The sequence below is a fragment of the Sparus aurata genome, chromosome 5, assembly GCF_900880675.1.
Source record: "Sparus aurata chromosome 5, fSpaAur1.1, whole genome shotgun sequence".
NCBI classification, from domain to species: domain Eukaryota; kingdom Metazoa; phylum Chordata; class Actinopteri; order Spariformes; family Sparidae; genus Sparus; species Sparus aurata.
Genome location: NC_044191.1, coordinates 16,800,464 through 16,814,038, shown reverse-complemented (window position 1 = coordinate 16,814,038; position 13,575 = coordinate 16,800,464).

Here is a 13,575-nt window from a genome sequence, read left to right as displayed (position 1 = left end):
GGTTGATTTCAAAGACAAACACAAAAACAGCCAGTAATACAGAGGGATCGGTCTATTTAGAGTGAGTGATTGTGAGCGTAAAGTGTTTAGTGGTACATCTCCCCTCGGCCCACTTGGGCACACAAGACACCGTAAACTCATACGCCAGTGCTGCGTATACATTTTTAAACAATAAAAAGGTGGCAGAGAAACAACTTTAAAAAAACCATTCCCAAGCAAATCTTAACACATTTATTGCCGATCACAAAATTTCACAAAGCGCAGATGAAAATGTTAACTATGTAGCACTGGAGAAATTAGAGTAAATACAAATTAAAAAGTCCAATGTGCCTTCTTTTCAAGGCTTTTGCGAAAAAGTTAGCAAACGCATTACACAATGAGACTTATATGGCTTATATGGATTTCCTTTAAAAAAAGAAAATAAAAAAAAGAAAAATCCCAATCCTCGAGGGCTACATCCGTTTGACGACTATTTGAGTTTATTCTAAAAATATCTCTACTTGCCTTAAAATGCACACTATACGGGGGATTTCTGGTGGTTTCACAACATGTGACTTTTTTGTCACTCTATGAGCTGTGTGGTCACTCTGACTGGTGAAATGGTGACTACCGGGGCAGTCCAAATTCAAAGAGGAAGACATTGCTTTTACCTTTTACAATTTTGCAAAATCACTCGCAGAACCGATGTGTTGACATGCCAGTTCAACCCGGTTGCAGCTGCACAGTGCATTGAAGGCTTATAGCAGTTCATGTCGATGCACGTGAAAAGATTTCCTTGCAAATATTTAGCCTTCAGAATGTCAGAAAACATAATGGAACCTTCAGAATTAAATGAGTGAACGCCCTGTCAGGTAAATATGTAGCCAAGTAAATTAGCAGAAAAGACAGAGTAGCTGATGAGATAGAAATCTATGAAAAAACTGCAAATGAAGGGAAGTTTTAATGATTGTCAACAAAGAGCAGAGAGTTCATATATTTAGCAGTAATATGACAAACTGAGGAGTCTTGTCGTGCACAGCAGCTTGCACAGCATCATAAGAAGTAAAAGCGTCCACATTAACTCCAAATGTGTTCAAATTCAGGTTGTCGAACAGAGAAATAACCATCTCCTCAGCTTTTAGTTGTTTTTTTCCTCAATATGAATTCTTATTTTTCCTCCTAAAATGGTGAAAAATTAAGACTCATCCATAACTGTAAATTGCTAAAATATTGTGTGCCTTGCAGTTCCCTGGAAGCTCTGCAGACTCTGCTACAACTTGTCGGGTTTCACTTTACTGCTTAATCAGTTTTTCACATCGCTGCCAGATCATGTTTCGACATATCCCGACCCAGCATGTCCCGCAGCTGACATTATTGTAGGTCACCAGCACTCAGAAGAGATGACTTACATCAGATCGTTCCAGTGAAAGCTGAAACAACAGCCCCACGTAACAGGTGTGTGTTATGAATTGCTCAGGTGTTGCTTTTTGTGTGTCATACAAAAAAAAAAAAGATATAAAACAAGTGCAGTAATATTTGGTTGAGTCAAGTGCAATGGATGAACAGTGCATAGTTGGTGCGTTTGAGTGAAACATGCATCAATGCATACATATGCACATGTACACTGTCAGTGACACAGTATAAGCAGCTAGCTGGTGAAGATAGTGGAGTGTTCAGCAGCTAAAAAGCCAGATTTCTTTTACTCAGGGGTTGAGTTGTAAAAAAGAGTCAACACAGATTTGGTCCCATTCAGCCTCAGTATTTGATACGCTTCACCCGAGGGAAGATCAGCTGTTATCCCCATTTCTATGATTCCTTTTCTCTCACTCCTCTCTAGAGTTCGTGTGGCCCTGTTGAAAACCTCTAAAATGTTTGTTTGCAATAACTTCCAGGTAGAAAAACCAGATGCCAGCAAAGCAACTCAATTCCCTTCCTGAAGCTGCTTTGGTTGGTGAGCAGCCAAAACATTTGCCAAATTGCAAGACCTACTTTACTGTTTGTTCCTGTCTTTTGAACACCTTCACCTCACATTGTAAAAACAGTATGTCTTATCATTTTTAGCATCGTTTTAAGCTAAAACATTACGTTTTCTCACACACTTTGGGCCCTGTACATAAAATGTAATGTGTGATCTGAGTCCAGGTTGGAGTTTTGGCCAATTGGTTGCACGAAAGACGAAGTAAGAAGCTCACAAAAACAATCAGAGATAAGGGTCCATGAATTTCTAGAGAAACCCTTGCGATGATGTGTTTGCCCTTTACAATCACAGTTCCTGCTGTCAGTTTTCTCCACTACATTATCAGCTGAATTACTAAAAACATTTTACCAGGAATTCCCTCCTCCTCCCACTCACTCAGTACAGTTGGGCACATTGACATGCTGTGCATGTTGGGTCACAGTGTGTGTACGTGACCTGAAACAATCAGGCTCCCTTACTAAAAAAATAAAGATAAACAGCTGTTGAATGGTGAGTTGATTTTTCACAGGAATAGAATGATGAATGAGGAAGACGTTTCATTTGATGACATCAGTCACAGGCAGCTTTGTTTCGCTGTCAGCAGCATCATACTTATCTCTCGCGGTGGTATTTTCCCCTTTGATGAAATATTTTGTGAGCACTTCTATTGAAGTTGACATGCTAACCAGCTAGCCTCTAGCCAGTTTGTACCTCTAATGAGTAGTCCGATAGTAAGCGACAACAGAGCTCCCCTGGTGTCAGATTCACTTTATATGACTACTAGCTGCACTAACTGAGCCTACGAGCCAACAACAGTTACTGTTCGTAGAGGTTTCCGTACATGCATCTGTTGCTGAAACTCATTTCAGACTGCAAATGAAAGTCCCAATCAATCACTGTGTCCCGTTTAAAGTAGCAAGATGTTGTCACATAGCTTTGCCTCATGAAGCTGCTTTGACTTCCTGCTTGCAGCTGGAAAATGTAACCACGTCCAGCTTTTTCGTCTGCAGGTGTTAAGGCCTTGTTGACTCTGGTTGAGGCCAGAAAGTGTGGTCTTTCTAAAGGATGGGCTGTTTCATCTTTGTTTGATGGTGTGTTTCCGCATGTTTTGCTATCAGTGTCATACCCAATAAAGACCTTCGAAGGGAAACTTAATGTGTTGATGTTTTGCATGTTTAAAATACCTAGGACATAGTTCTGTTCCTTTTGTTTCACTGTGAGTGTCAGCAGAAAGAATCACAAGCATCCGAAGCTGCTGCAGGACAGGGAGGCCATCAGCATGACATCATTCACTCACACACACATACACACACACAATATAAAATGTATGGTACACACACCCTGCGGTGGGAACCCTGACTGAGCGCCTGGGTGGCCGGAGGAGAGTGAGGACGGAAAATGTGTCACAACCACTCACACTTTTCTCTCAGCAGGGTGTGAGATTCCTGACATGGTATACACATGCACGCAGTCTACTGTACCAGTGTTTCCATATATGGCAGGCAGTGAGGCGAGCCATCGTTACGGGTAAAAGTGAATGAAATGTTCGATGATACGCAAATGATTAGGTGGTCAAAGGTCAGGTCCAACCCACTGTCCCAGATTCCCAGTGCCCAGATTCCCAATTAGACATGATCCTGAAAATGTCATCATAACCCTGGCACGTTGATGATAAAGCTTAGCACTCAGTTAACATTTCTTTGTCATTATACAAAGATATCTTAAAATAATGGACCACAGGCCAAAGAAATGACAAAGTAAATTCCAGAGACTAAATTCTAGGCTGGACCTTCTGGAAAAACCTAAATTGAACCTGATTGCTAGATCTAAATTGATGTTTGTGTGTTGTCATGGGCAACCTGTTCCCCCTCAAAAACAGCAGCTTCGTCACTGGCCTCAAGCTTTAAACTATGAAACTCTACTCTCTAGTGTAAGTTTTGCATGTGATGTGCTAAATTAGATATGAAACCTATTATACAAAGTCCAGTTACACTTTCATAATGAAGTTTTTTGTCGCACAGCTACCATATTGTCATTTTCGGTATGTCATTTATGTGGTCAAATGGTCAAGGTTTGGTTAGGATCAGGCACCAGATCTACTTAGTTTGGTTTAGGGAAACCTATGGTCAGCTTCTCATTTCAGACATGGTTCTAGTGTTCATCATTTGTTGCCATTAACCTAAATGTGTTGCAATCCAGACCAGCTGCCAGTCCAACCCTTTTGATGTGTTCTATATACCAGTTTGTGCCTGTATTATGTAAACATATTAAACTAATTTAATTCTGAATTGTTGTTTCTGTTTCTGCATTCAAATGCTTCCCTCTTTTCTTCTTTGTGATGTATTGGAGGGGCCATGAAGGTTATTAACACATGGTATAGACTTACATTGTGCAGAAAAACTTTTGGTCAGTCATCTTTTTCGGTGACGGGATCACAGGTATCAAATATATCAACACCAAAAATGAAACACAAACACAATCAGAATTTGAACTACTGTTGAAATAATGACCTTTAGAAAACAACAAAGATGCAAATACTAAACGAGTTTTGAGTTGGATCAACTGGTTTCTATGTACATAGAAACGTTAACTTTTATCTGTTACATCTGATATGTTGCTTATATCCTGAATCTGGTTGTGTAGCTGTTTTAAATTTATTTAAAAGTGCTTTATTGTCCTGGTCAATATATAATACACACACACACACACACACACACATATATATATATATATATCTTCTGAAAAGTCAGGATGTTTGATCGATGACGCAATGTTCAATATCTACAGTCCTGATCACCATCTTGCTCTGTGATTAGTGCTGGGCTGTAGTATACATAGTATGTATAGTCGAGTCTGATGTTTACAAATCAGACACAAATGAGTCCAGTCATCACAGCCTTTACATCATGTCTTTTAATCTCCTGTGTACAAGGTTCAAGTGAATGAAGAGCTCTTGTTTTATTAGTGCATGACAAGTTCACACAAGTCTGAGTGAGAGTCTGAGTGTTGTGCAATAACCTGAACGCTGGTGGAACCAGTCGTGTCAGAGATAAATGTGTTTCTCAGGAATCAGACAGTAACGTAAACTGGGGATTGACCTTTAAAAGTTTCGACTGCCACTCTTCCACTGATGTAGATCTCATCTTTCTATTTATTTATCTTGAGTCTAGACTCTACAGGGAGCTTTCATAACCGAAGGGTGTCTTTCCTGAGCAGCAGCCAGATAAATCCACCCATGGAGTCCAGATACTGGCGGCGGCAGTGGCTGATTTCTCTGCTCAGACCAAAAGGCAGAGGAAGCGATAAAGCTGGAGGGTCTGCAATGCCTGGGTGGTGATGGGAAGCTGGAATGGACACGCAGCGCAGCAGCATGAATCATAAATCATATCTGGCAGCAAAATGATAGGCTAAGACTTTAGGCGTGCTGCAGTGCTATTGGATGGATGTGACCGGCCGATGTGAACAGCTGATTATCAGTGACAACCCCAGATGATGACAGCAGGAAATTATAAATGAGCATGCATGAGGGGGGTGAATGACAGGATGGAATGAGAAATAAACTAAAGGCCTAAGCATGCAGAGGAGTAGCCTTCCTGATCTGAAAATGGCCGTGTGTCAATTTTGTAACGACTGTCCAATGTATTTCTCCACTAAGAGGTGAGCAGCTGTGTGTGACATGCTGTTGTTTTTTTCAAACTACAGGAAGTTAGTTGAAATTAAAGGAAATAATCAGAAGTTTAATAAGACTTTGGTGTAGAGCTGTGGGTAACGTAGGGCCCTAACACGTTTTAGAAATCTCCCCAACCTCCAGCCCAGGTTCTGCAGTCTTTTTCCACTCTGACCGTAAACGGAGGCGAGACCTTTCTTATAACACCAGCAGTTTTCTTGTCTGTAAAAACCCTCCCATGTGTTATTTTAAAGACGTTATTCTACTTTTTCTGCATGTGTTTAATTTCCGCCAGACGCAGTGAGCTCACAGCTCCGTCTGCCGTCTGGCATTCAGAACTTCCACAGCATTTACGTTCCGATCCAGCTCTGTCGGCTTTTTTCCACTTTTACTGTAAAAGATTGGATAACTTCCAGTAGAGCAAGCGCTGTGTTTTTTTTTCTTTCTCTCTCCTTCTCTTTTAACAAGTGAGTTTAGACTGAGTCAGCTTTCTAATGTTGACCGCATTGGCCGGTTTTAACGTGTAATTTCTCTCCCTGTGTTTTGCTTTACTCTAAGTGTTTCTGATCCTTCAGACAACCGAGGAGTCATGGATGATTTCAGTCAGCAGACACACGCGCACACACACACACATTGTCTGGTCACTCTCCCTGAACAAACAGCTGTCAGTTCATTATGGTGACCATGTGATGTGGGTCACTATTGTGTGGTAATTTTGATCAAAGACACTTTTGATTGGCCATCGCTGGCTTGTTGCCATGTGAACGGGCCTACGTGCAGGACAGGGCAGCGTCCGGCAGGCGACATGCGAGGTGACGACCCCCCTTTCACTGTGGCTCTGCCCACGCAAAGACCCCTTGCAAAACCAGGTCACATGTTTGTCTCTGTTGTTGCCATTCATAATGTTTGTGTTCATTAATTTTGTAACTTGTAAGCATGTTTTTGGTGTTCTAAGGAAAGAGAGTGATGTACAGACAACAAAAACATCCAAGGGTAATATGTAATGCTGTCCTGTGTACGTAAGCTTTAATTATTCACTTGCACGGAAAGTCTTGTTATTTTTGTTTCATTAAATAAAGGTTGGGTCCAGAACTTAAAGGATGAAACAGATTTGAAATATACTTTAATGTCATTATAATCCATGTGGGGCTTCTTCTGAATCTAGACCATTAAATCCGACAGAACAATCCCAAACACCAGCTTTTCCCAGAGCTTTAACAGAGGAGGGATCTGCTGACTTACAAGCTTGGTTATACAAATCATAACAATGTGTTTGAAAGTCTTAAAAAATGATAACTTGGCAACTATCTCAATGATTACTGGGTTAAGGAGGGTCTTATGAGCAAAAAAAAAAAAAAGGTCAAAACTGACTGACTGTCCAGCTTCTATTCCAAGATGCAGCACTTGAACTCAATCTTATAATATATACTAATTACGTTGCCATGCAGCAACGCCCCTGTTTGTATTCTCGAATTGGAAAAACCTCTGTAACAGGACACTGATCCTATCCTCTCAAAATAACTGAGTGAAACTCTTCCTAGGGATTAGAGGTACATTTGCATGAATTGTTTCGCGTGTTAGGAATTTTGTTTCTCCCTTTTAAAATTCAGTTTTGTCCTGATTTTTATACCACACAACTCTCCTGAGCCATGTGAGTGAGGAAAGCACGTGTAAGTGGTCTAGTTTCAAGTAAGCAAAGTTTTACAGCCCATATCCATACAGATGGAGCAGAGGATTTCTTTTATGCATGTTTCTGTTGACAAAATATGGCATATATTGCTAAGATATATATTATATATGTATGAAATCCTGGAGAACCGCTTCTAAATGTAATGCAACCCCATGTCTTTTTATAAAGTTTTAATAAAGCTTTCACAAACAGAGAGAATTAATAGAAACCTTCTTTGAAATATTATAACCTTTATTTTGTTTTGTTTGATGTGTTTGAGTCACTTGAAGCCTCTCTGTGCTTAGAGTTTCCATCAAAGTGTTACATTCGGAAAAACAGATGTTGCCCCATAAAAGCTTTCTCTGCTTTTTCGTCATTTTCCATCTCGGTCTGATTGGACGAGCAGATCTGAGAGGGGGGAGGGGACTGGTGGGAAACCTCCTGACCAATCCCAGCTGTCTCTGGATTCAGGAGAGTTGAAGTTTTCACAGAGAGCCGCAACAGAAACGTGATGCTCCTCACTCTCTGCAAACTAAACAGATAACTTCCTGGCTCTGAGTAACTCCGAGCCAACGTCAGCAACACCACCCCGGGCCTGATGTCCGCGGTTCATCTCACATAGGAAAACACAGATGGGAGATTTGAAGTCATGCTGCTGTGTCACTGGCTGGTTTTTTCTCTCTTCCTGTAACCGCTGGACTCAGACTGACAGCTGGAAAATCCCAGAGGTCGCTGAGATTGAGGAAGTTTGACCGATTGATCACACTTTCAGATGTTGATGTAGGTGTTACCGTCATAAACACATTACTCAGGACATGAGGACACAACAGACGGAAGAGTGACTTGCAATTTTTTGAAACTTTGAATATTTGTGATTCAAATATTGAGATGATTTTAAAGCCAGTCACAATCGGCTCATACATTATGTGTATTCTGACTAACTGTGATGCACAAGGCAAGACACAGGAAATTTTTATGATACAACACATTGCATTACTAGTGAACTTAATGAGCTTAAGAGTGAGATAACTATCTAAATATAACTATAATAACTATCTAGAGTAACTATATAATTAACAAAGACACACTTTTTTAAAACAATTACTTTTGAAATCCAGCGATAGAAATCTCCTTTTTTAATTACAAATAGTTTTGTGTTAATCATACATCACTCTGAAACATAAACTGGATTGGGGCTATAAGGAAGAGGGCAATCAAAAAAACAGTAATCAGTGCAGTGATGCGACAGGCAGAGTAATTCTTTCTTTGTATCTGTAAAACTCTACACTCATGGCCTTGTTTGGTTCTCTGCATTCCATGAAATACTTGTATGGTAAAGGCGGACTCCGCCAGCAACGATATTAAACATTTAAAGAGACTGTTACAAAATGTAAATAAAGGAAATGACTATTGCTGTGAATAGAACCAAAAACAGGTTAAACGTAAGATTTTTTCAGAAAAGATTTTAGGTTTGAAACTACTGTATTAGTAAATACAAATATATACATTATGCCAGAGCAAAGATAAATAAATGTTTAGTAATTATCCTTCCATGCAAAAAACAACTATTTTCTTAATTACAGTGTCAACTATTAGCAATATCACAGCTAATGATTTTTTCATTATTAAATCATACTGTTAACTATCAACTATCTTGAGCAACTATGAGCACCAAGATTACTTGTGTAATGTGACGAAACAAGTTAAATAGAGTGTCCTGTAAAAAGGGTGTGATTAAAATGGATGAACTTTCATCATGATCATATATATATATATATATATATATATATATATATATATATATATATATATATATATATATATATATACATATATATATAATAAAAAAAAAGAAAGATGTTATGTAACTATAAAATATTTTCTGAAGAAGAGGTTTCCTGTGTGAAAGACTTTTAACCACAAATTAGTTTAGGGTTGACAATAAGTTTCGATAAGAAAGGTTTCACAAACTGAAGCCAAATCAGGCTTGAAGCCAACGGTTACCAGTTCCAGTACAGTGGAGGATAATGCTATTGGTGTTTTTGGCTCCTGGGTGTTCATCAGATTCTCAAGAAGTGTTTAAAGAGCTGATCGGTAGTATCGGAATGTCTTCAGGTGTGGTTTGAACTTGTCGTTGATCTGAAAGTGCTGATTGACAGCTGAACGTTCAACAAGCATTTATTTTGGAATAGAGGCGTTCGGATGGCGACATGCCACAAAAGCAGGATCAACCTGACTCTGTTAGCTTCAGTCAGGTCATAAATATGCTGCAGATGTTTTATGCAGCATTTTATGAGTTTCTGTTGGTTAAGTGAAATACAAGCAAACAGTATTTAACCTGAACTTCTAACAGTTTGACCTACTGTTTGACTCAACATAAATAGTTTTTAATTTCTATATCAAGGAATATACCAATTATTTTGCAAGTTTTAGCTTCTTATCTACAAATCTGCAAATCTGCAAGTAACTGGACCTTCTGGTTCCAATGAAGAGTATTTGATTCTACAGCATGATATGTTAGACATGTGTGACAAAGTGTTTTTCCATCTTTGTGCCAACTGTGTGTTTCAACTTGACAGCGCTTCTGTTTGCTAAGCTCAGAAAATAAATCATTCTCCAAGCTTGGTGTGGAACAACTTTACTGGTCTGCAAAGAACCAGCTTCCGAACATTTAACACAATGGGACATTATGATCAACATCAGTGTTCGACACTAATTCTCTTGTGGCTTTATGAAAAAAAAAAAAAAAGAAAGAATGAAATTTGTTGAAATATTCAGGTATCTGCATTGTTTTGACAAGGTTCTGCACTGTTTTTTAAAAGGTGTCATATGCAAGAATTAAAATTTTTAAAAAATCTAGCAGAAGCCAAATCATCAGCAGAATATGAAGAAATGAGAGTTTGAGGTCATTTTAAGACGTCTATGTATTGTGTCGCAGAGATACTACTCGAGTTAGCATGCCAAGCTCCGAGACTGGACTGCTAGGTGATGCTTTTTGCCGTTGCTATTAGCTAGTTAGCACAGTTAGCTGTGCAGCTAGCAGTTACTCTGGTGATATGCTGCCCCAAATTGGTTGCAGTATGAACTCAAGAGGTGGCCAATTCTTACATATTGCACCTTTAACTAAGTAAGATACTGAACGTAGGATTTCTACTTGTAATGGAGCATTTTTTACAGTGTGACATTGTTACTGTTACGCGAATAAAGGATCTGTGTCCTTGTTACACTACTTATATTATTCAGAGCCTGAGATGACTTAATGCTGTCGATTAGACCGTCCAGGTTCTCGAAAACAATCTGCACTGCCACAGAAAAATAATCTCGACATGAAAAAAACTATTACAGTGTGAAAGACTAGAAAGTGGAGATCAAGGGCCGAAGGCTGCATCATCCTGTTGATATTTCTGTGACACCTGAATGAGGACATGAGAGAGGCGCTGAATTGACAGCGTCTGTTCGATCTTTCACCACACCTTAAACATTCTCTCATCAAGGACAGTCGTGTCAGAGTGTCAACCATTTATTGCAACATTAATACACATGTGGCTATACTCATGCGTGGGAGCTCCAAGACCAGTTCGAAAAAACTTAGGTACACAACATCCAATGAGTATGAACACATACTGAGAAAACTATTTATTAATGCTGAAGAGGTAGAAGGGGTTAGATTTGCTAAAAGTAGGCTGAGGCTTGGTGGATGTGCTGGATATGGACATGATATAGAACATGTGACTTTAAGATGACTTTAGAGGCTCCAGTGTAGTTGGCAGTTTCCCCGTGCGATAATGAAAATATCCAGGATATCTGATACCAGATTACAGGTGCTGCAATGTGAATGTTATTGCAACATTCACATAACAGACATTTTTTATTTGCATCTTCATTTTAGATCTGTTTTGTTGTCAAGAAAATGCAACACATACGGCAATGTATTTTCTGAATAAATACTTTTTTCAGGAAAATGTATTATTATTATTATTATTATTATTATTATTATTATCATAGTTGTAAAAATATATATATTTTTACATATTTTGCAACATTCAAAAATGTTTCACTTAAACACGCATTGAAATCTTAACTGAGCGAGTGTGTGGGAACCAGATTGACACAAACACACAGGCTGAAGAACTAACACGTACACATGCACACACCTGTCTACACACCTGCAGTGAGTATTCGTCCTGATTGTTCTGACAAATTTTTATTTCACCACCGCTGTGAATCACAACACACATTTAAACTAGTGTAAACACCCCATGTACACACACACACACACACATTCTTGAGCTCCCTGATAGAAACTGTCGTTCATGCTCATCAAACTGTCATCCAGCTCTGCAGTGACGCGATGTCTACTTCCTCAATCTGCGTAAACTTTAGTCACTTCAGGAGTGACTCTGACACAGTGACCAAATCTGTCACAAGGCCTCAACTGTCAAACATGTGTGTGTCTGTTTGTTGATCTATATAAGGCTCTGTTCAGCAGAGTCATCACCACGGCGAGGATTTATAAACTCTCGATGACATCAGCTTTTAAAGATGTTGGATCACAATAGTATTCCTTGGTTTGTTAATCCTACAAACAAATCTATGATTCTAATTATCTGCACCCTACAAATCTACCACTGGTTACTACTATCGGTGCTTACCACATTGTTTCCGCTTTTCCCTCACTTGCATCTTTTCCCCTGCATCTTAGACCTGCCCCCTGAGGAAACCACAGGAGGAAAGAGGACAGAGGAAATCTGTTTTAAGACAAATGAGATAACCTGTCCTCTGCAGTGTCTTGTGAAGTGACGTCCATCTCTGCTGACGGCTGCAGCTGATCACAGCTGGATCAGCTATCAGACACAGACAACGTCTGATTCTTTATGTCACAGCTTTTCATACATTTAGGTTGAATTTCTCATCACAACACTGTGGTTATGCTCTGGTTAGGTTCAGGCACAAAAACCATTTGGTTAAGACCTGTAAAAACTTAATGGTTTGGCTTAAAATACCTGTTTTACAAGGTCTTCTTAAAAACACCTGCCAGAAACATCTATTCTCAGGAAAATGTTTTATAGAGGAAATTCAATGAGACTTTTTTTATACTGTTCTTGCTAAAAGGGGTTAGGATAGTTAAGATGATAGCTAGAAGTACACAGTGGTGGCAGTGAGTACTGCAGGCCTCATGGGTCTGCAGTGCACTTTGGGGACTGTCACAGAAAATGTGGGAATTTTTTCAGAGAAGCAGAAACACACTTTCAGTACTAATTTGTGTGTTTTCATTAGCCAGGTATTAGGCACTTCCTCAGCTGGTCTGCTCTGAAGGATTCCTGTTAACAATCTCCATCACAGACTGCATGCTCACATGTTCAGCTGCAGAGGTTTCCTTTTAGGGTCTTTGCCTCAGTAGCTGAGGCTCATGTGATGAGGTGATGAGGCTTTTCATTCTGATGATCTGTTCTGTTGCAGTAAAAAAAAGTCTGTCTGTCATCACACTGTCTTCTCCTGCAGTGACGTGATGTTTGAGCTCCCACTAATGAACAACACGGTGAGCTCAGATACACAATGTTTATAGGACCAAACAGACAGAGCACACTGACTCGCCTAAAGGCAGACTGTATGAATCTGTGCTGTCTCTTTTCTATCTGCTCATCAGCCCGACTCACGTCATACATGTATAAATTGTAGTGTGGTTTAAGATATTTACTTTTCACTGATGGGTTGTGGGTTGTGGGTTGAAGCTGCAATCTTGGCCAGGTCTCTCTTGAATATCACTGATCTCAACGGGACTAAGGGCCCAAACACGCCACCACTCTGACATCAAGGAACAAGCAGCGATGAAGGCTGACGTGTTGCCTGTGTCTCAACTAAAAGGCTGCATTCGAGCACACCACATAGACAACAGCTGATGGCAAACTATCTTGTATGACTGCACCTGCGTGAGAGAAAATAACTCTATTTGAGCTTGTGGTGGTAGTCTGGTTTTGTTTTTAAAAAACAGAATCAGGAAGACTCAGGACTGTGGGTATACAAACCTTTGTCCTTTTCACACCACTCTCCCTCAGTATAGCAACTTCCAGTCAAGAACATGTTGCAAAAGTTGCAAATGACACATATGATGTCAGACCTTGGTCTTTTGGTTGTAGTAGAGAAACGGAAGAGGCAGAGGCCAAAAGTAAGGAGAAACCGCAATAACTTGTAACGTTGTTCTCTCTTTGACCCACCACAACCACTTTTGAAATGTCGGGAGTGAGTCAAAATAATGGAACAGGAGCCCTTCATTGTTGCTGAAATTCTGATGCTAACTGCAAA